The 23,628-nt window shown below is 40.8% G+C and overlaps 1 protein-coding gene and 1 long non-coding RNA gene across 4 annotated transcripts in view; one reads left to right on the top strand and one right to left on the bottom strand.

Moving 5' to 3' along the window:
* LOC144615922 (uncharacterized) overlaps positions 1-20,584 on the top strand; it is a 151,706-nt gene extending 131,122 nt beyond the window's left edge. Inside the window, exons 4-5 of the long non-coding RNA XR_013554640.2 lie at positions 19,088-19,174; positions 20,115-20,584. This is a non-coding gene — a long non-coding RNA (uncharacterized LOC144615922). The remainder of the gene's footprint in view (positions 1-19,087; positions 19,175-20,114) is intronic.
* The window catches only part of FSHR (follicle stimulating hormone receptor), a 179,942-nt gene that overhangs the window by 32,267 nt on the left and 124,047 nt on the right, over positions 1-23,628 (bottom strand). The gene's annotated exons all lie outside the window — the stretch shown is intronic.

The following is a 23,628-nucleotide window of genomic DNA, read 5'->3' as shown; positions in this document are numbered from 1 at the left end:
AGTTTCTAGAAAGAGTTGTCTGCATCTGTTGTCTTTATTTTCTTGTATGCCGTTCCTTTTCCACCTGCTCCAAGATTTTTCATGATGCATCTCTCCACCAAAATTACTTTGCCATTCATCAAACGCACCAATCCATAACTAATAAATCTAATGAGCAATTTAAATTCTCATTTTTAAAAACCTTTTTCAGGAGAATTCAGTACTCTTTGCCAATATTCCTTTCCTGTTAGCCTTTGTCATTTTGCACTCATCTGTTGTTCTTCCTGTTAATTCATTTTATTTTAGTTTTGACATCCCCTCCTCCAGCTTTATTCTGAGACTTTTCCTTTTTTCTCTATCATCTTGCTGGGAATATCTCATTTACCATGGCTTTAAGTACTATCAATATGGTGACAACTCAGATTCATACTTGACTTCTGATTGCTATAGTCTGTCTCTAATTAAAGTTTACTTTATGTATTCTTCAGAATGTCTCATTGGCATAGAAAACTAATTTTTTTCCCTCATCACCTCCACCAAACTGTTCTCAATACTTCCTTATAAATAGCACTACCATCTATCATTTGTTGGTTACACATGTGACCGTTAAACTTGGCTTCTTCTCTGCCCAACATCAATACATCTCAAAGTCCTCTTAGATTTCATTTCCAAGAGATTTCTTGATTCCATACAATTACTTCCAACACTACTGATACCATTCTAGAACAAGCCACCATTTTCTTTCCTCTAGGTCTCTGCCATAGATCTCCCATATATGTAATCTTGTCTTTTTTGAACCCATTCTCCATACAGCATCCAGAGAATTCTTTTAAAAAATGTAAATTAGATGGCTATCATCCTCTGCTTTTCTTTCGTTCTTTTCCATTATAGACTTTATACTTCTTACTGCCTACTCTTGGACCTTATCTCGTGCCATCTTTCCAATACACTTCAGCACCAGTAGCTTTCACCCAGTTCCTTGGATACACTAAATTATTCCCTGTTCCCAGGCATTTGCCCATGCTCTATATGGAAGGCTGACCACCTGCTCCTTCCTTGGCCCACCTCAACTTATCCCTCAGGGCTCAGTTACAAATGTCATTTTCTTGGTGAAGAGCTCTCTGATTGCTGATTTAAATTAAGGCCCCTGATTTATTCCTGGTATAATCATGTCTTGTATAGAACTTTTTCTTTTTCACACCCTTCAAAATTCTAAACTATATATTTTATTTATTCAATATCCATCTCTTCAACCAGATCGTGAATGACCTGAGCACAGAAATCATGTTTTTCCTGAAAAACAAAAACAGTGTTGGCACAGTGGTTGGCACATATAATGTGCTTGATGTTTATCAGGCCAGGCAATGTGCTATGTGCTGTCAAAAGATGAGCACTAAAAGGAATCATTCACTACCTGTGTTCATTACACCTAATGGATTTGACATTTTATTGATAGCAACCTCGCTCTGTCTCTTAATGAATTAGTATTACTTGTACAAAATTGAAGGAGGGAAGAATTTATGCTTGTAAAAGAGAATGGTACATTATTTGCTATCAATAGCATGAGCTTCTGAAGCCACAATACTTAAGGGATATCTGTAAATGTCTATAGATGCATGTGGAAATCTTTGGCTTTTATAGAAAACACACAGCAAAATGGCTAAAATTATTCCAGTAGTGCTAAGTTTAAGACACTTAAGAAGATCTAGTGACCATCTAGTGAGATGGATTATTGGTGATAACTCTATAGCTAAGACTCTCCATAACCCCAAGATAACTCAGGAAATGGAGTTCGGATGAACACTTAGTTTTCAATTCATTTTTCTCCTTTGATCAATAAATTCATGTCTGATGGAGGCTGGAAGTGGGTAATCACCTACAAGCTCTGTCTCAATGGGTTTGCTTTGGTCAGATGACTGCTTGCTGCAAAATTATTTTGATTCACTCAACTGTGGTTTATCTTCAAAAACAGGTAAAGGCCTGAGGGTAAAATGTCAGCAAATTTAAGTCCTGCAAAAAGATCTTCTAAAGAAAAGCTTACAGTTCTCCTTTCTCAACAGCCAGTTTCACATTCTGAGCTGGTGTTAACACCTTTCATGCCTGACTGTCCCTCATCTTGAGGTAATGAAAATGAGCACTGCTTTCATTGGGGTGAACTTAATGAGGTCCTTCTATTGCTGGAAACCATTCCCACTATGTGCTGCCATGTAAGAATATACTTGCCTTTTAGTACACGTACTGCCAAAGCAAGTGTTATACTTGCCTTTTATGAACAGGTGACCCCACAGCTCTGAGGCTCATTGGTGAAAACATCAATTATGCTTTTATTAATCTCCAGGAGTGCTGGTGAGTTTTTAACTCTTAAATTGTGTGTTTTCTTAGTTTTATTGCATTGGGAAATATGCCTTCCTTCCATACAACCTCCATTCCATTCCATCCAAGAGTGGACACCAAAGACCATCTCTTGGTTCCAGAAAGCTTGCAGCTGAATTGAGCAGTTCAGGTTAGTACAGATGAAATACTCAGGTCTAGTGCTAAACTGTGTATTATTTATTGAGTGTATTAAGAGTTTGGAGAAGGGGAGAGCAATTTGGGTTGGAACAGTCATGGAGGACTTCTTATAGGAAAGAAAAAAACCCCAGATTTCTGAGTATAGAGCTTATTGGCCTGAATAAGAGAAGTGAACGCATGTGGATAGACCACAGGAAGGGTGTGACGGAACAGAAGAAGATGGAACTGAAAGGGAAGGAGGAGGAAGCATCTCAAGAACCTTTACAACTAGGTAGGGAAGTGTAGACTTGATGGGTAAGTGATTGGAAGTCACTTTTGGATGCTGAAAGAGGATATAAGACTTAAGGACTCTCTAAGCAGAGGTGGCCCATGTTTCCACAATCCCATAACACTGGAACTTAATAGTGGTGGCCAGGACAAACCAGTTGCTGGTTGAGACCCAACTGCATAACCCAACGAATGGAGAAAAGTCAGGAAGGAAAGATCCGCTTCATCACACATGCTAACAAAGAATGTAATTCTTCATCTCTATTCCACCCCAAATCCACCATGGAAGGGAATGGTCAATTCTGAGACTGTGTGAATCAGCTCTTGTAATTGTGAACTGAGGCCAAAACAGAGTTCATGCCAGAGACTGGATGGCTCATTGAAATACTTCAGGCAAATTTGATTTTGATTTAGGAATGGTATGTTGTGGATTGTATGTCCAGGTTAGGGGTCTATAATTTTTGCCAAAGCACATTTCCTAGAAGCTAATGCTGAACTCCTTTTCCTACCTCCTAATTGGTTTCCAGTGATAAGGAATTTGTTCACACCTAATTTGAGTCTTTTTTTTTTTTTTTTTTTTTTTTTTGCTTTTTACGTTTTTAATTCTTTAGTCTCCTAGATAAAATGAACTTTTTCCTTCTGACCACTCTGGGAGAAGATACTTACCCAATGATGGATAAGAAGGAGAACAGACTGCACTTAATTTAATACATGAAAAGACTTGTTACCTTGGGCTCACTGATACTGAGATTTCTATTAACTGCAGATCCTTAGCGATTGGGAATTTGTGTCTTTACATACACCACTATAAAAGAAGCTAACATGTACTTTCTGAATCACTAAATAAAGATTGGTTAGGTGTAGAATCCCACAATCTTGGAGTTAGATGGCAGTGTGTAAGAAGCTCTGGTATAATGAAAAGGGCCTTGTACTTAAGATTAAAGACCCTGGATTTGAGTGCCTATCCTCTTACTAGTTGGATGATACTGAGTACTTCACTTGCCTTTTCAGAGCCTCAGTTTCTTTCTGTACAATGACTTTGTGTAAGGAACTACATGAGACAGTGGAGAGCCTGGTTTCCTGCCTCCCCAGCCTCATAACTTCAAAACTGGGACCATTTAACTCCTATTTAGCTTAAACTCACCTCAGCCCCCATAGAAAACAGACTCCTTAGCAATCAGGAGTGGGTAAGAGCATAGTGGTTGGGGGAGAGTTTAATGAACCCAAGGGAAGCATTTTAAAGAGCTCAGCCCTGTTAAAGTGGCTGCATATTCTGTTTTGACCTAATACCCTAGCTTACTAATCAGGCTCTGGTCCTATTCTTAGGGCACAGAGCAAAGCTTTGAAACTAGTCAACTCTGAGGCTAGAGGATCTGGGTTCAAGTTCTGCCTGTACCACTTCTTAAGATGTGTGGCCTTAAGAGAGTTAGATGGGGGCGCCTGGGTGGCTCAGTCGGTTGAGCGTCCGACTTCGGCTCAGGTCATGATCTCACAGCTTGTGGGTTCGAGTCCCGTGTCGGGCTCTGTGCTGACTGCTCAGAGCCTGGAGCCTGTTTCAGATTCTGTGTCTCCCTCTCTCTCTGACCCTCCCCCGTTCATGCTCTGTCTCTCTCTGTCTCAAAAATAAATAAACGTTAAAAAAAAATTAAAAAAAAAAAGAGTTAGATGAAGTGTCTAGGTCTCAGATCCTTCATCTTGTACCCAAGAAAATAAAATGTACCTTACAGGAAACCTTAACACCATCCATGTTCAGGCGCTCTTATTGGTCCTACTGCAACCTTGTATTTCAGTTGCCCCGAGACCCTACATGATTTCCAGGTTCTCCTAGGACGGGGACCATGTTTTGCCTTTTTCCAGTTCTCTTGGGTACTAAGATGCCATTTCCACATCCAGGTCAATGTTGTCCCAGTGGGGCTGCCATGGTGCCAGAGTGGGCTGGTCTATTAGTTGCTGCCCAAGGCTCCTTACTCTGTTGCAATACTTGGAAGCCATAGCTATATTTCCCAGATTCTTGCCACTTCCTCTCTCTGATTTCCTTTACAATTGCTGATAAACCTGCCTGAATCAACCTTCTTGCCTGTCTGATTCTGTGTAGTTTCTGGGTCCTGATTATCACCTAGAGGTTTGTTGGTCATCTTGTGGAAAATTACTGTGAAGAGTGACAAAATTGAAGACTTAGACATTTATAACAAAAATATAAGTGATCCAAATTGGTTGATACTTTCTGTGATAACAAATAATCTCAGAAATAGTGCTACAGAGCAGACATTTTTAAATTAGGCACATTTGGTTTGTCTTCTTAAGGGAAGGGTGATGCAATGCATTTGTAAGAAATCTATGCTATGTAGAGACCACTTGGAAAAAATGGAAATAGTTAATTTATTGCTGAAAGTGATGCATGTCATCATTAGTGAAAACTCTAGTATTACACATTTTAAAAAGTAAGGAAATACAACTTTCTAACTGGTTAGAGTTTTTTCATTGTGTTTTGAACACATTCACTGGAAATACAAAAATGCAGTATCTTCCAAGTAGTTTGTAAGAACATTGGATTGAAATTAGGGAAGAAAACTTACTAGCTGAATTTCATCAACACATTTACATAAAAGTATAGGATAGAACCACTGAGTATGATGACTCAGGGAGTGTAGCTATAGGCTTGTCTTCTGTTGGATTTACTTATTGTGATGATATTTTGTCTTCAGCTTTGACAGCCATTGAAATATGGGATGATAGGACCTGTGGGTTGCTTTTCCAGTGTTAAACTAAGGATTAAAAAATAATGAGGCACATCCTATGACATTGTTTTCTCTAAAATATTTTTATTATAATTAATGAGAGAAAAATAGGCTTTTTGTGCCACATAAAATGTTATCTAGTGAGACAAGATGTAAATGTAAAAGCATATTATTTATTCAGCATTGTTTTATGCTTTAAAATATTTTTGTGTATATTTTGTAATGTATAAAATAATACTGTAATTGTATGTATATCCATTTTATAAAGTTATTTGGGAAGTATACTCATACATTTTTGTTTGTTTGCTGATGGGAGGAGGAATCAAGACCATACTGTCCAATACATAGGACATTTTGCTTGGAAAGAGAAGCCTGTAATTCTGAAGGGCTGCCAGGTGGAAATGGTAATAGATTTGTGCTGTCTTGCTCTAGAAAGTAGGTATAGGATTAATAATAATAATGGTTAACATTTATTGAACATTTCCTATGCACCAGGCATCACACCAAGCACTTAACATTGATTATTTTATTTATTCCTGTTCTGTACCTTAGGAGACAAGTATCATTACCATCCTCAGAGTGGTGGAGGAGGCTCAGCTGATAGAGGTCCAGTAACTTTCACAAAGCCACACATAAGGGGAGCAGAGCTAGAGGTTGAATCCACATCTTTCTGACTCTATATAGTTTGTGCTATTACCATTACCTGGCTTAGCATAATGATTGATTCTCATTCATTATGAAAGATGCCCACAGAGGAATGAATGGATTATATAGCTAAGCACTTGATTCTTTACCTCTGGAAATATGTTCAACTAAATGACTGGAAGGGTTTCTTCATGAGGAGTGTGATATTTTAACTTGTAATAAATATTTCATCTATGTTTCCCTTCCTGGTCCAGAACTTTTGGGTTGGTGAACATGTGGAGATGTGGGGAGAGTGGTGGGCATGGGAGCTCTGAACCTTTTACCCACATCTTTCCCTATTCATCTCTTCTATATGGCTGTTTCTGAGTTATATCCCTTTATAATAAGCTGGTAATCTAGTAAGAAAATGTTTCGCTGAGGTTCTATAAGCCACCCTAGCAAGTTAGCTGAACCCAAGGAGGGATCATTGAAACTGCCAATCTATAGCTGGTGGGTCAGAAGCACAAGTGTCAACCTGGACTTACAATTGACATCTGAAATGGGGACAATCCTGTAGGATTGAGCCCTTAATCTGTGGGATCTGATGCTATCTCCAGGTAGATGGTATCAGAATTGAATTGTAGGATACCTGGCTGGTGTCTGAGAATTTCTTGGATATGTTGTAGTGAGGGGGGGACCTACACATTAGAATTAGGTGTAGAATTGGAGGAGGGAGTGGAACTCTGTGACCTCTAAGATGCCTTTCAATTTAGAAACCTTGAGCATTTCTCTAGACAAACTATTTCCAGAAAATATAAATGATTCCTGTACAAAGGATAGGGTCTAATGGTCAAAGAAGTTTGGGAAATGCTGGATTAATAAGGGGTAAGCAGTGTCTTTCCTGAAGGATTCTCAGAGAGCCTTTACCATATTATTCATTATAAATATCCAAGAGAAGGAAATAATGTGCTGGCTTTCCCCAAACACGTTCATCTTGGATGACTCCTTCATTGTAGAGTTATCTCCTGAGTTTGGTGTTTTCTCGTTGAACCTTGGAAACCCTGACAGAAGCTAAAATATTTATACTAATTCTTGGGAAATGCTGTTACTCTGTAGGACATGGTTGGCAAGCTGTCTGTTAGGCAGAGTATTCTATTAGCACCCTCCATTCCTCTCCCACGATATCAGAAAGTTGATAGTATAGAAAATCAGAACCACCTTGGTGAGAGGGTGCACTGTGTCAAGTGAACTTTGGCTCAATTTCTACTCTCATCTTCAGGCCTTTTAGGGTAGTCTTCTTTAGATTACCACTTTGAGAGGTAAGGTAAGATACCCTGAATAATGCCACTGCAAACCTATAGAATATGTTAGGTACATGATAAGATTCTTGCTTTCAGCCCAACAATTAACCTCTACATATATCATGTCTGGGTAGAAAAAAAAAAACATGTTCTCTAATGGCAAACTGAATCAAGGGAACTAAACTGAAAGTAAACATTAGGAAAAAGGGCCTGAATGTAAAAAATTAACGTATGTGATGAGCTAATGTGCAGCCCTCACTGTTGATGTTATTTGTGCTTTGAATTTGGAGCATGCTGTAGGATACCTTTGTATCCTTAGCTAAGGCACATCTCAGTGTAATAGGATATTTAAATTGGTTTTGCCTGAGACACCGAGGGATGAACGATGCTATGTTCTAGTTACATAGTTCTTAACCTCTCCTGCAAATTAGGCAGGAAAACAGTTTAGAGATGCTGGGAGAGGGATTTCTGTGGACAATTGTGAATATGCCCTTCCCATCCCCCCACCATGAGGAAGTGTGGGCACTGCCTGCTGCTTCACTTAGGTTGAGAAACGGACCTGAAGAAGACCATGCGGCAGATTTCATAGCACTCTCCTCCTGCTTGGGGGATATAGTGACCAGTGTTTGACTTGGACCAAACTAGAGGCTAGCTAAAGTGGCAATAGACCAGACGATTGCTATTTGGGAAGTAACTGAAGTCCTAAGGGCTGGTTACACAGGTCACAATTCTGACCCAGTCTTCTACTTTACAAAGGAAGGACTGGAAAAGAACCTTGACTTACATTTGTGTAACACATATGATTGACAAAGCTTTTTGTATGATCTTGTTTGACCTTACAGTAAGTTTCTGAGATGAGCATGAATATGATTCTTGTCTTACAGATAAGGGAGGCAGTGCTCACAGATAGTAAAAAAAAAAAAAAAAAAAAAAAAAAATCAAATTTCTAGACTCAGACTAGAAAGAATCATAGTTAAAACTTAGCAATTACCTTAACAAGTGTTAGGCAGCATTGTAAAGGCCTTACTGTATTGAAGTCCTTTAGTCTTGCCCACACTCCAGGAGAAAGATACTATTAAAAGCTCCATTTTATAGATAACTGACACTTGGAAGCCTCAGTTTCCTTGACTTGTCTGCTAGAAAGTGCAAAAAAACCGGCATCTGAACTCAGGAACTCTGGCCTCTGGGCCTTTCCTGTGATGTTCTTTACATTATAGCACATTGGCTACATAAGGATTTTTAAAACATAAAGATCTCTCTAGGTTAGTTTCACTGCCAACAGAGCATTGCCAAGTGGCAACCTTTTGGGACCTACTGGGATACCAATGTAAGAATAACTTTAATCATACTACCAATTTGTGATAAGCAGTTACTTTTAAAATACATAGGGGAGTCGCAAAAGAGTTAATATTTTAAACAGTTTGCACACCCTTCCTCACAACTCAATTCTAGCATTAATTATTTAGAAAGCTATTTCTTAGGTACACTTTGACTTAGTCTGAGTAGATGATCACAAGTTCCAAATGGCAAACATTAATACGGTGTTAGTGTTGTGCTCAGAACACGAGTACATAATTTTGGCTTCATCCATGCTCTATACCTTACCTGCTGTGGTGTGCCAGAAAGTGGGATAAATTGGTTTGGAGTCAGACATTCCTCGTTTCCATTCTATCGAGTACGCAATCTCTGAGTTTCAAAATCCTCATTTGTAAATCGGGGAAATATATGCCTTCTGTTTTTTGAAGATTGGAAGATGAGATGAGTTGTGTGACCAAAATACCTAGTCTGGGGTCTGCCGTGTAGTGGATGCTCAATCAGTTATCAGTTTCCCTGTTCCTGGTGGCCCGGGATCATTTCTTAATCCCATTTTGTGAGTTTGGGCAATTCAGTCATCCTCTATGAACCTTAAATTTGCCACCTGTGAAATGGAACCATCAGAAAATATCTCACAGGCTTTTCTAAGACTTCTTTAACCAATACCAGTGCAAGTGCTTTCTAAATTATGATTCCTGTTATCCACCCCCAAATCATTCAGCATGGCCTTGTATAGTTAGCAGATCTTATATTTGTTGCTGCATTAAACTTCAAAAGCAATCCCAAACTCTGTTTCATCTTCTGTTCTTTTCCTTTTTTACAACAACCTTCAGAAGGAGAGACAAACATTATTTTTCTCATTATCATACTTGAGGCCCAGAGGGCTACTTGCTTACAACTTCTCACAGGAGGACCAGGGCTGGAACCTGGGTCTGTGGCTCTCATTGGTGTCTTGCCAAGTGAATCTGCGTCCATGTGGCTCCTGTGGTTTGTTCCTTGCCTAGAGAGACCTTGCTGTGTGACTTTTGTTAGGGGGGCACCTGATTTATTCCCCCACAGTCCCCTAAACATCCTGCTCTCTTCCTAGCACTGCTATCTTTTTATTTTTTTATTTTTTTTAATTATTTTTATTTTTTAATATATGAAATTTACTGTCAAATTGGTTTCCATACAACACCCAGTGCTCATCCCAAAAGGTGCCCTCCTCAATACCCATCACCCACCCTGCCCTCCCTCCCACCCCCCATCAACCCTCAGTTTGTTCTCAGTTTTTAACAGTCTCTAATGCTTTGGCTCTCTCCCACTCTAACCTCTTTTTTTTTTTTTTTTTTTTCCTTCCCCTCCCCCATGGGTTTCTGTTATGTTTCTCAGGATCCACATAAGAGTGAAACCATATGGTATCTGTCTTTCTCTGTATGGCTTATTTCACTTAGCATCACACTCTCCAGTTCCATCCATGTTGCTACAAAAGGCCATATTTCATTTTTTCTCATTGCCACGTAGTATTCCATTGTGTATATAAACCACAATTTCTTTATCCATTCATCAGTTGATGGGCATTTAGGCTCTTTCCATAATTTGGCTATTGTTGAGAGTGCCGCTATAAACATTGGGGTACAGGTGCCCCTATGCATCAGTACTCCTGTATCCCTTGGATAAATTCCTAGCAGTGCTATTGCTGGGTCATAGGGTAGGTCTATTTTTAATTTTCTGAGGAACCTCCACACTGCTTTCCAGAGCGGCTGCACCAATTTGCATTCCCACCAACAGTGCAAGAGGGTTCCTGTTTCTCCACATCCTCTCCAGCATCTATAGTCTCCTGATTTGTTCATTTTGGCCACTCTGACTGGCGTGAGGTGGTATCTGAGTGTGGTTTTGATTTGTATTTCCCTGATAAGGAGCGACGTTGAACATCTTTTCATGTGCCTGTTGGCCATCCGGATGTCTTCTTTAGAGAAGTGTCTATTCATGTTTTCTGCCCATTTCTTCACTGGGTTATTTGTTTTTCGGGTGTGGAGTTTGATGAGCTCTTTATAGATTTTGGATACTAGCCCTTTGTCCGATGTGTCATTTGCAAATATCTTTTCCCATTCCGTTGGTTGCCTTTTAGTTTTGTTGGTTGTTTCCTTTGCTGTGCAGAAGCTTTTTGTCTTCATAAGGTCCCAGTAATTCACTTTTGCTTTTAATTCCCTTGCCTTTGGGGATGTGCCGAGTAAGAGATTGCTACGGCTGAGGTCAGAGAGGTCTTTTCCTGCTTTCTCCTCTAAGGTTTTGATGGTTTCCTGTCTCACATTCAGGTCCTTTATCCATTTTGAGTTTATTTTTGTGAATGGTGTGAGAAAGTGGTCTAGTTTCAACCTTCTACATGTTGCTGTCCAGTTCTCCCAGCACCATTTGTTAAAGAGACTGTCTTTTTTCCATTGGATGTTCTTTCCTGCTTTGTCAAAGATGAGTTGGCCATACGTTTGTGGGTCTAGTTCTGGGGTTTCTATTCTATTCCATTGGTCTATGTGTCTGTTTTTATGCCAATACCATGCTGTCTTGATGATGACAGCTTTGTAGTAGAGGCTAAAGTCTGGGATTGTGATGCCTCCTGCTTTGGTCTTCTTCTTCAAAATTACTTTGGCTATTCGGGGCCTTTTGTGGTTCCATATGAATTTTAGGATTGCTTGTTCTAGTTTCGAGAAGAATGCTGGTGCAATTTTGATTGGGATTGCATTGCATGTGTAGATAGCTTTGGGTAGTATTGACATTTTGACAATATTTATTCTTCCAATCCATGAGCAGGGAATGTCTTTCCATTTCTTTATATCTTCTTCAATTACCTGCATAAGCTTTCTATAGTTTTCAGCATACAGATCTTTTACATCTTTGGTTAGATTTATTCCTAGGTATTTTATGCTTCTTGGTGCAATTGTGAATGGGATCAGTTTCTTCATTTGTCTTTCTGTTGCTTCATTGTTAGTGTATAAGAATGCAACTGATTTCTGCACATTGATTTTGTATCCTGCAACTTTGCTGAATTCATGTATCAGTTCTAGCAGACTTTTGGTGGAGTCTATCGGATTTTTCATGTATAATATCATGTCATCTGCAAAAAGCGAAAGCTTGACTTCATCTTTGCCAATTTTGATGCCTTTGATTTCCTTTTGTTGTCTGATTGCTGATGCTAGAACTTCCAGCACTATATTAAACAGCAGCGGTGACAGTGGGCATCCCTGTCGTGTTCCTGATCTCAGGGAAAAAGCTCTCAGTTTTTCCCCGTTGAGGATGATGTTAGCTGTGGGCTTTTCATAAATGGCCTTTATGATCTTTAAGTATGTTCCTTCTATCCCGACTTTCTCAAGGGTTTTTATTAAGAAAGGGTGCTGGATTTTGTCAAAGGCCTTTTCTGCATCGATTGACAGGATCATATGGTTCTTCTTTTTTTTTTTGTTAATGTGATGTATCACGTTGATCGATTTGCGAATGTTGAACCAGCCCTGCATCCCAGGAATGAATCCCACTTGATCATGGTGAATAATTCTTTTTATATGCTGTTGAATTCGATTTGCTAGTATCTTATTAAGAATTTTTGCATCCATATTCATCAGGGATATTGGCCTGTAGTTCTCTTTTTTTACTGGGTCTCTGTCTGGTTTAGGAATCAAAGTAATACTGGCTTCATAGAATGAGTCTGGAAGTTTTCCTTCCCTTTCTATTTCTTGGAATAGCTTGAGAAGGATGGGTATTATCTCTGCTTTAAATGTCTGGTAGAACTCCCCTGGGAAGCCATCTGGTCCTGGACTCTTATTTGTTGGGAGATTTATGATAACCGATTCAATTTCTTCGCTGGTTATGGGTCTGTTCAAGCTTTCTATTTCCTCCTGATTGAGTTTTGGAAGAGTGTGGGTGTTTAGAAATTTGTCCATTTCTTCCAGGTTGTCCAATTTGCTGGCATATAATTTTTCATAGTATTCCCTGATAATTGTTTGTATCTCTGAGGGATTGGTTGTAATCATTCCATTTTCATTCATGATTTTATCTATTTGGGTCATCTCCCTTTTCTTTTTGAGAAGCCTGGCTAGAGGTTTGTCAATTTTGTTTATTTTTTCAAAAAACCAACTCTTGGTTTCGTTGATCTGCTCTACAGTTTTTTTAGATTCTATATTGTTTATTTCTGCTCTGATCTTTATTATTTCTCTTCTTCTGCTGGGTTTAGGCTGCCTTTGCTGTTCTGCTTCTATTTCCTTTAGGTGTGCTGTTAGATTTTGTATTTGGGATTTTTCTTGTTTCTTGAGATAGGCCTGGATTGAAATGTATTTTCCTCTCAGGACTGCCTTCGCTGCATCCCAAAGCGTTTGGATTGTTGTATTTTCATTTTCGTTTGTTTCCATATATGTTTTAATTTCTTCTCTAATTGCCTGGTTGACCCACTCATTCGTTAGTAGGGTGTTCTTTAACCTCCATGCTTTTGGAGGTTTTCCAGACTTTTTCCTGTGGTTGATTTCAAGCTTCATAGCATTGTGGTCTGAAAGTATGCATGGTATAATTTCAATTCTTGTGTACTTATGAAGGGCTGTTTTGTGACCCAGTATATGATCTATCTTGGAGAATGTTCCATGTGCACTCGAGAAGAAAGTATATTCTGTTGCTTTGGGATGCAGAGTTCTAAATATATCTGTCAAGTCCATCTGATCCAATGTATCATTCAGGGCCCTTGTTTCTTTATTGACTGTGTGTCTAGATGATCTATCCATTTCTGTAAGTGGGGTGTTAAAGTCCCCTGCAATGACCACATTCTTATCAATAAGGTTGCTTATGTTTATGAGTAATTGTTTTATATATCTGGGGGCTCGGGTATTTGGCGCATAGACATTTATAATAGTTAGCTCTTCCTGGTGGATAGACCCTGTGATTATTATATAATGCCCTTCTTCATCTCTTGTTACAGCCTTTAATTTAAAGTCTAGTTTGTCTGATATAAGTATGGCTACTCCAGCTTTCTTTTGGCTTCCAGGAGCATGATAAATAGTTCTCCATCCCCTCACTCTCAATCTAAAGGTGTCCTCAGATCTAAAATGAGTCTCTTGTAGACAGCAAATAGATGGGTCTTGTTTTTTTATCCATTCTGATACCCTATGTCTTTTAGTTGGCGCATTTAATCCATTTACATTCAGTGTTATTATAGAAAGATATGGGTTTAGAGTCATTGTGATGTCTGTATGTTTTATGCTTGTAGTGATGTCTCTGGTACTTTGTCTCACAGGATCCCCCTTAGGATCTCTTGTAGGGCTGGTTTCGTGGTGACAAATTCCTTCAGTTTTTGTTTGTTTGGGAAGACCTTTATCTCTCCTTCTATTCTAAATGACAGACTTGCTGGATAAAGGATTCTCGGCTGCATATTTTTTCTGTTTAGCACACTGTAGATATCGTGCCAAGCCTTTCTGGCCTGCCAAGTTTCAAAGGAGAGATCAGTCACGAGTCTTATAGGTCTCCCTTTATATGTGAGGGCACGTTTATCCCTTGCTGCTTTCAGAATTTTCTCTTTATCCTTGTATTTTGCCAGTTTCACTATGATATGTCGTGCAGAAGATCGATTCAAGTTACGTCTGAAGGGAGTTCTCTGTGCCTCTTGGATTTCAATGCCTTTTTCCTTCCCCAGTTCAGGGAAGTTCTCAGCTATAATTTGTTCAAGTACCCCTTCAGCACCCTTCCCTCTCTCTTCCTCCTCTGGAATACCAATTATGCGTATATTATTTTTTTTTAGTGTATCACTTAGTTCTCTAATTTTCCCCTCATACTCCTGGATTTTTTTATCTCTCTTTCTTTCAGCTTCCTCTTTCTCCATAACTTTATCTTCTAGTTCACCTATTCTCTCCTCTGCCTCTTCAAGCCGAGCCATCGTGGATTTCATTTTGTTTTGCAATTCGTTTAAAGCGTTTTTCAACTCCTCGTGACTGTTCCTTAGTCCCTCGATCTTTGTGGCAAGAGATTCTCTGCTGTCCTGTATACTGTTTTCAAGCCCAGCGATTAATTTTATGACTATTATTCTAAATTCACTTTCTGTTATATTATTTAAATCCTTTTTGATCAGTTCATTAGCTGTTGTTATTTCCTGGAGATTCTTCTGAGGGGAATTCTTCCGTTTGGTCATTTTGGAGAGTCCCTGGCATGGTGAGGACCTGCAGGGCACTTCCCCTGTGCTGTGGTGCATAACTGGAGTTAGTGGGCGGGGCCGCAGTCCGACCCGATGTCTGCCCCCAGCCCACTGCTGGGGCCACAGTCAGACTGGTGTGTGCCTTCTCTTCCCCTCTCCTAGGGGCGGGATTCACTGTGGGGTGGCGTGTCCCGTCTGGGCTACTTGCACACTGCCAGGCTTGTGTTGCTGGGGATCTGGCGTATTAGCTGGGGTGGGTAGGCAAGGTGCACGGGGGCTGGAGGGGCAGGCTTAGCTCGCTTCTCCTTAGGTGATCCACTTCAGGAGGGGCCCTGTGGCAGCGGGAGGGAGTCAGATCCGCTGCCGGAGGTTTGGCTCCGCAGAAGCACAGAGTTGGGTGTTTGCGCGGAGCGAGCAAGTTCCCTGGCAGGAACTGGTTCCCTTTGGGATTTTGGCTGGGGGATAGGCGGGGGAGATGGCGCTGGCGCCTTTGTTCCCCGCCAAGCTGAGCTCTGCCGTCCGGGGGCTCAGCAGCTCTCCCTCCCTTTGTCCTCCAGCCTTCCCGCTTTCCGAGCAGAGCTGTTAACTTATGACCTCCCAGACGCTAAGTCGCGCTTGCTGTCGGAACACAGTCCGTCTGGCCCCTCCGCTTTTGCCAGCCAGACTCGGGGGCTCTGCTTGGCCGGCGAGCCGCCCCTCCGCCCCGGCTCCCTCCCGCCAGTCCGTGGAGCGCGCACCGCCTCGCCGCCCTTCCTACCCTCTTCCGTGGGCCTCTAGTCTGCGCTTGACTCCGGAGACTCCCTTCTGCTAATCCTCTGGCGGTTTTCTGGGTTCTTTAGGCAGGTGTAGGTGGAATCTAAGTGATCGGCAGGACGCGCTGTGAGCCCCGCGTCCTCCTACACCGCCATCTTCCTAGCACTGCTATCTTTGAAACCCAAACTGGTGAGGGAGGAGTTTGTCGTCTCTTGACCTCAGCACTTTTTGCAGGGTGTTTACTATGGGTGAGCTCATGATTCAGCCACAGAAGAAAATTTTTGTAATGTCTACTGGAGATGAAAATATTCTTCCTTGGAACATTTGTCACTTGAGTGTTCATACTCTGTAATGCCCCAAGACAATCCTCTAAAAACAGCAGCTGCTTCCCTTCCACTACACAAACAGAAAGGTTCAAACTCAGGCCTGCTTTGTTATTATGGGCCAACTGTGTGCAAACACTATGTCCTGCGGGGGGCCCAGAGTTGAATTAAACAGCCCTTGCTCTAGATTTTCTGACAATAGAATCGGGTGATATCCTCTCCCCTCCCTTCATTGTTCCCCAGCCTGAGCCGCCTGATCTGGCTGGCTGTTGCATCCCCTGGGCTGCATTCCTTCTGCACACATACCTGGGGAAGACCACTTTCCAGATGGACATGTCCAGAGTTTGGGAGCAGTGGATCTATTCTACTAGAACACACACTTGTTCTTAGCTGACAGCCTAAGAACACATATTCTTAAAGAGAAAGGTGAGCTAAATGAGGGCAGCAAGGAAAAAATGGGTCCCTCAACAAGTGTGAGAGGGAGGCGAGAACCAGGTGCATGGGAGCTGCACAGCCAGCATCCTCCAAAAGGAAAAAATCCATAGCTAAGGGCTTTTTTTTTTGTGCCCTGAGCTGGGGATACAGCTATGAAGATGACCTGGTTCCAACTTGGAGTAGCATAGAATCTGGTAGTAACTAGAGTTCGCTCGAGTGTCACCCTCCTCCCAGTCATTGTCCTGCCTGCCCCTGCAGCACACTGCCCACCTAAAAGGATTGGTCATCACTGTCTTGGGGAAGTGGAGGTGATGCTAGCACTGAGGAAGAAATCAGGACTGAGCTTCACGCAACTCATCTGAGAATTGTTTCTCTCTGAACCCTTGCTAGACTTGTCCTTACAGCTGACTTTTGGTGATGATAGATGGGCCTTATTTCAAAATTAATGAGGTGAGGACACACCTACCTCATGAGAAGGTGTATCCTATGAAAATATAATTCAGAGTCTCTTTAAGTGGGTGGAATATGGTTACCTAGGTGCTATTGGAATTGATTCTGTGGGACTGATCTCTCCCTCCCTGAACCTTCCATACCTGGGAATCTACCATTATCAGTTCTTGGGTTTCACATTGCCTTTTCTAGGCTCCTGTTTTAAAAATGGAAATATCCCTAGGAAGAACATCAAGACCCGAACATTGAGGTACACTGATGGATCAAATAATTGTCTTGCTGATGGACGAGACTTGGGCTTCTTGTAGGAAAAAACATAGTAAACAAATTAGAGGAATGAGGAGAGGAGGTGAGCGTATGAAAACATCACCATCCTGATGATCAGGCCCTTGGTAGAAGGAAGTTCTTGCCCTCCTTGAGTGGACATGCTCAGGCTGAAATCTCATCCTGAACCTCAGTGTTTCAGAACGCAAGTCTGATCATATTTTCCTAGCACTGACAACAGCAGGCAAAGTTGGCTCTGCTAGACAGATAACTGATAAAATAAGCAATTGTATAATTTCCATTGTGCCCAAACATTTTTGTAGTCATGACAACATCCTTAGATTCTTACAGCCCTGACAGCCAGGGAGATGGCTAATAATTCCTTTCCAATAATCACCAGCCTCTGTGTAAGAGGACTTTTGGGCCCCATTGCAGGATGGTTCTGTGTGAGAGGTACTGAGGGAGAGGCAGTAGAGGGAAGGGAGGCTTTGGGGATTATTCAAGGTAAGGGGCAAAAAAAAAAAAACACTGCAGTCACTTGGGTGACTGACCTAGAGGTAAATCATGTGCCAACGATCCTTTTTTGGAAACGTGTCTCCAATTCAACCCATTCCTCCAGGTGCCACCATTATTGTACCCCCAGGACTATAACAGTTGTTCCTTAGTAGGTCTCCATTGTGTGTATCATCTGTACCCTGCTACTGGTCAATCTACAGTTCAAATCATTGTCATCTTGTCATGTTGCTGCTCAAAATTTCATATAGCTTATTCTTCACTACTTACTATATTAGGCCTGAGCTCCCCTGCCTTAATTCCTTTTTTCTAATCTTGCCAAACCCAATCTATCCTATCCTGTCTTTCCAAATTTTATTTATCCCTTAAGTTATAGCTAAGATCTTCCTACCTCCATCAAGCTTCCTCTGACTACTCCGGCCCAAAGCATTGGGCTTTATGACCAGTACCACACAGCCCTACAGGTGTGTTATTGCCAGGGATTAATGCATGCTAGGCCTTTTCTCCAGAAAATACTGAATTCTGTGAGAGCTGTCCATAGATGTCTCCTATATCTCTCAAAAAAGGCGATCTTTCCATCTTTTCTCAACTGCCCTTTCTAAAACATTACTGTCTACTTGGTCTGCTTTTTTTTTTTTTATCTTTCTTTATACCACTAACACCATGTAACATTATCCAACATTGTCTCTTAAGCTAGAATATAAATTCCATAAAGGCAGAGGCTTTAACCGTCTTGGCATCTTTTGTGTACCCAACAAATACTACAAAGCTGAGAATATAATATGACTTCAATAAATGATTGTTGAATGATTGAATGAGTTTTTATTTATTAGCCAATTCACATCCAAAATTATGGAGAAGAAAAGGGGAGGTACCAATCCTTTCCACTATGTACATGCTGCCATAACTTCTAAAAATGAACCCTCATATGGTCTTTTTCCTATTAGAATAGACAGCCAAACGTTGCTGAACAGCAAGAGTAATCCAATTCATAGGGACATTGTGCATTCCTGTCAGAAGAGCCCTGTAATCAGGGACTACAGGCAAGGCCAGCTTACTGCTGCAAAATGCGTGGGCTGTTACTACGCGGCCAACTTCTTGGATTGCTGTGAGATTCAAATGCAATAAAGAATGGCAAAAAGGGTTAAATTGTAAATCAAGATAAAAATGGGAATCATTATTCAACCAGCTGGTGGTGTGAAGAACTGGAATTAATTTTGATAAAGACAGCAAGGAATACTCTGGACCACAAGTATTGAAAATAAACATCAAAAGGAGGTGTCAGAAGCTCTCTATTAGAACTCTGAAGGATAATATGGTTTTGATTATTTGGAAGGGCCTTTCTGGATATGTCAGGGGTCCAGTAAGAAGGATGCCTTTCTCCTTTGAGAAACACAAATGATATATTTCCACATTGGAATACTGGTCAGTGGATCTTTCCAAAAGAAAAGTTAAAAAGACTTTCAAAAATTTTAGGAAACTTGGCGGGGGAAAAAAAATCCACAATCACCACTACGGTCATCATCATCGTCATCAAATTAATCCTTTGAAAAATCTCAAAAGGTAGGTATTGCTTTCTTTTCTTTAAGCATAGGGGAGAACTGTGGTGCGAAGAGAATGAAGTCTCTTACACGGACTTCCCTTAGCTAGTAAATGATAGGGTCAAGAATTTAACAAAAAATGCCAACATTTACTGAGGATTTTCTTAATGTCAGTCATTGTTGTTTGCAATGCAATGCAAAGGTGCAGGTAGCGCTATTCCTGGTTTATAGTAAGTAAGACTGGGACCTAGAGAAGTTAAGCCATTACCTAAGGTCACATAACTAAGGAGAGCAGGAGCCAAGACCTGAGTCTAGACAGGTGGCACTGGTATCTATGTGCTTCTGCATTACTGTGTGATGCTTCCTGTGTCCCTGGCCACTGTCCTTTGAGATGCCCAACATATGGTTCAACTTTTATAATCAGCGAAGCTACTTTCATTACCCTTACTAAATGAAATGAGGGAGGAATACAGAATAGAGAGAAGGAGACTTGGAGGGATTGCTAGGGTGAGTCCCAGTGAAGGCTCTCCTGGAATTACCTGGCTGGAGAAAGCAGATGGTGTGGGTGTTGTTAATAGGCATCCTAAGGAGGGTCTAACAAGCCTGCATGTGAGTAGAAGATGGTTGTCAATTGGGGAGGGGTCCCACTCAGCTGTGCGAAGGGTTTGCTCAGATGAAATTAGGGTTTATTGAGTAGTAAAGAGCAACATCCAGCTGCCTGAGAATTACATTGACAGGATGCAAAGGCAGGAGAATATTGTGTAAACCTTATTTACAGATCAATAGATAATCTTTCATACACAAAAGGTCAGCTCCAGGAAGGCAGAGCAGTAAAAAAAGAAATATTGCCTGCAAATACAATATTGACTTAAAAAATGCACCCAGATGAATCCTTTGATGTATATTCTTCTAGTCAAAGTACATTTCTTTATTCATGAGATTTTTTTTCCTAACCACTTCAGGTTTCTCAGTGAAGTATGAAGACAGTGATGAAGAACACTGATTTCTAGTTGTCTTGAATGCCATCAAATGATCAGCATGAAATGGAATCAATGCTGAAAATTTCAAAACAACATTTGTGTGTGTGTGTGTGTGTGTGTGTGTGTGTGTGTGTGTGTTTGTGAATTAGGATGCTCAAGTCAAATAGAAACTCACCCCTAACCCCTTGTAATTTCCTGCTTTGGTGCCTGTGATGATGATAAACATTTATCCTGGCTTCAGGAAATAAACAACTATTCAATCCTACTGGTTCCCTCTGGATTCCTTCATTCATTTTGTATTTCTTCTTTGCCTTTAAGCAAGTAGTTCATCATCCCAAAGAATATCTGAAATCGTTGCCATCCACCTATACCTGACTGCTGGATTGTGAGGCCATTTATGACTGCTGCTCAGACACAAGTAAGCATGGGAGAAGGAAGCCAGTTAACTGGGCTTTGTTTCCCTGATAGAATCTTTCAGATTAGGGGTCCAACTAATTTAGATACCTTATCAGTATGGGAAATTTTACAAAGGGCCACAGTCTGAGCCCTGAATAGAAATATTGCTGGTAGAAAGTGCCTTTGGGGTGGTTGCTCCAATCTCTGGGTTATTGTGTGCCACATCTGAAGGAAGGATGCACAGCTGGGAAAAGTCCACCCTCGTCAATAAGTCAAAAGGCTTAAGATGGACAACTCTTCCTCTTAACTTCCTGATGGAGAAAGGCATGGCAGTGGCTGTGAAAGAATTTTCTATGCTGTAGAATTATATAAATACATTTTCCAGAGTAACCAAGGAGGATCCTTTGACAATGACACAATTACTTCCAGCTGCTTACAAGTTCTTTTCTTGCTGTACTGAGAAAGCAGGTTTCAAATGCTCTGAGAACAATAACCTCCTCTTATGAAAGGATGTGGCTGGAATCGGCCACCTACAGCTTTGTCTAGACTTGATGGGGAACCAGAGGGACAGGGGACTACTCAACCCCTCAAAGGGAGAAAAGGATCCAGAGGGGAGGCTGGATTTCATGACTGATGGTATAGATTTTAGCCTCTTTCAGAGTCAAAATCATAGCTTGGCCCCTCTATTGGGCCAAAGTTTCCATTCCTCCCACCTGGGGCTATGCCTTCCATGCTCACATCCTCTCAAGTTCCTCCCCAGCTCTTACCCCCTAGAAGGAGGACTGAGGGTCCTTATTCATAAGAGTGAATGGTGGTGACTACCAGGTGTGGGCCAGTATTGGGCCTAATTCTGGATATCTTGATTTCAAACTTTGCAATGATTCCTCATCCCTTATTTACTTGCTCCCAGCCCACCATTCTGACTATTGTTCATGCTGTTACTATCAAGGGCTCTAGAATATGTATGTGAGGGGGTTGTTTTCTTTTTGGATCTATCTTCTGCAGGAATGCTTTTCATTACATGTATGTGAATGGCAGTTCCCCTGTGGATTCATTTGCATGTCCTAAGGTGATTATATTTTGTTATTGAAGGCTCTGTGGCCCCCACATCCCACTTGGACTTTTCTAAGAGAAAAGGGAGAGAAAGAGGGAAGAAGGTAGTTGGGAGGGAAAGAAGAAAAGAGGAACGAATGAAAGAAGTCAGTTGGGTAACAGGTGCTAATAATTTTGTACAGTTGTTTATAGTTTATATACTGAGAAACAATTTGTAAAATGTTTTTGGCAGGCATCATCTTATTTTTTTTTTTTTTTTATTTTATTTTTTAATATATGAAATTTACTGTCAAATTGGTTTCCATACAACACCCAGTGCTCATCCCAAAAGGTGCCCTCCTCAATACCCATCACCCACCCTGCCCTCCCTCCCACCCCCCATCAACCCTCAGTTTGTTCTCAGTTTTTAACAGTCTCTAATGCTTTGGCTCTCTCCCACTCTAACCTCTTTTTTTTTTTTTTTTTCCTTCCCCTCCCCCATGGGTTTCTGTTATGTTTCTCAGGATCCACATAAGAGTGAAACCATATGGTATCTGTCTTTCTCTGTATGGCTTATTTCACTTAGCATCACACTCTCCAGTTCCATCCATGTTGCTACAAAAGGCCATATTTCATTTTTTCTCATTGCCACGTAGTATTCCATTGTGTATATAAACCACAATTTCTTTATCCATTCATCAGTTGATGGACATTTAGGCTCTTTCCATAATTTGGCTATTGTTGAGAGTGCCGCTATAAACATTGGGGTACAGGTGCCCCTATGCATCAGTACTCCTGTATCCCTTGGATAAATTCCTAGCAGTGCTATTGCTGGGTCATAGGGTAGGTCTATTTTTAATTTTCTGAGGAACCTCCACACTGCTTTCCTCGGCACATCCCCAAAGGCAAGGGAATTAAAAGCAAAAGTGAATTACTGGGACCTTATGAAGATAAAAAGCTTCTGCACAGCAAAGGAAACAACCAACAAAACTAAAAGGCAACCAACGGAATGGGAAAAGATATTTGCAAATGACACATCGGACAAAGGGCTAGTATCCAAAATCTATAAAGAGCTCATCAAACTCCACACCCGAAAAACAAATAACCCAGTGAAGAAATGGGCAGAAAACATGAATAGACACTTCTCTAAAGAAGGCATCATCTTATTTTTCACAAGCACCCTATTTACAGATATGGAAACTGAGGCTTAGAGAAGGTAATTGGTTATCTAGCTAATAAATAACAATATCCCACCTGGAATCCAGTCCTTCTGCCATCATACATAGTTTTCTTTTCTATACTGCTTCATGAAATGTAAAGGCATTTCCTAAACTTGTTTTTTTGAACTTAAGACAAACACTGTAAGAGCTGAAGGTCTTGGTGGCCACCATAACTCTATTCAGTCCTTACTGGACTTTTCTTGAGGGTGGACTGGTAGACTTTGGTTGGCTAGAAATAATTATCCTACAAAGTACTCAGTACATATATTAATATTTTTGAACACTTCATGGTTTATGTGATATTTTCCTATATAAATCTCACTTGAGGGTCCTATAAGCCAAGTGGGTCTCGGAAGTCCAGCAAATGACCCAAAAGTAAATGGTGGGATGAGGATGAAGTCTTAGTTTTTTTTTTCTTTAATGCTTATGCCTTCTATTACTCCATATTTCTTCCACTGTTATGTGCCTAATCTGCTAATCTGCAGACAGTATAGTAAAGTCCATTTAGGGATCCACCACACCCAAGTCTGAAAATAGAAGAGGTCATAACCCTGACCTCTGAGCATGATGGGCTCTATTTGGGGGGCACAGTGTAAAATGAAAATTCAGGGCCCTTCATTTAAAAAAAAAAGTATAAGCATTTTAAGACTGTGGAAGCAGGAAATTAAACCTAGTGTGAGGCTCTCTGAATGTGGGGTGCTTTTGAGCATGGAACCCTGTGTGACTGTATGGGCAGCATGCCAATGAAGCTAGTCCTGCCTCTGACGTTAACTCAGGAGTGGATGACCTTAACTCTTTCTCAGATCCTTCCTGGAGCTTCTATCAGGGAGGGGAAGTTACATGTCATA

This window comes from Panthera onca, chromosome A3, assembly GCF_046562875.1.
Source record: "Panthera onca isolate mPanOnc1 chromosome A3, mPanOnc1 haplotype 2, whole genome shotgun sequence".
In the NCBI taxonomy this organism is placed as follows: Eukaryota; Metazoa; Chordata; class Mammalia; order Carnivora; family Felidae; genus Panthera; species Panthera onca.
Note: the sequence above shows the minus strand (reverse complement) of the source record. Positions and strands in the feature narration are given on the sequence as shown.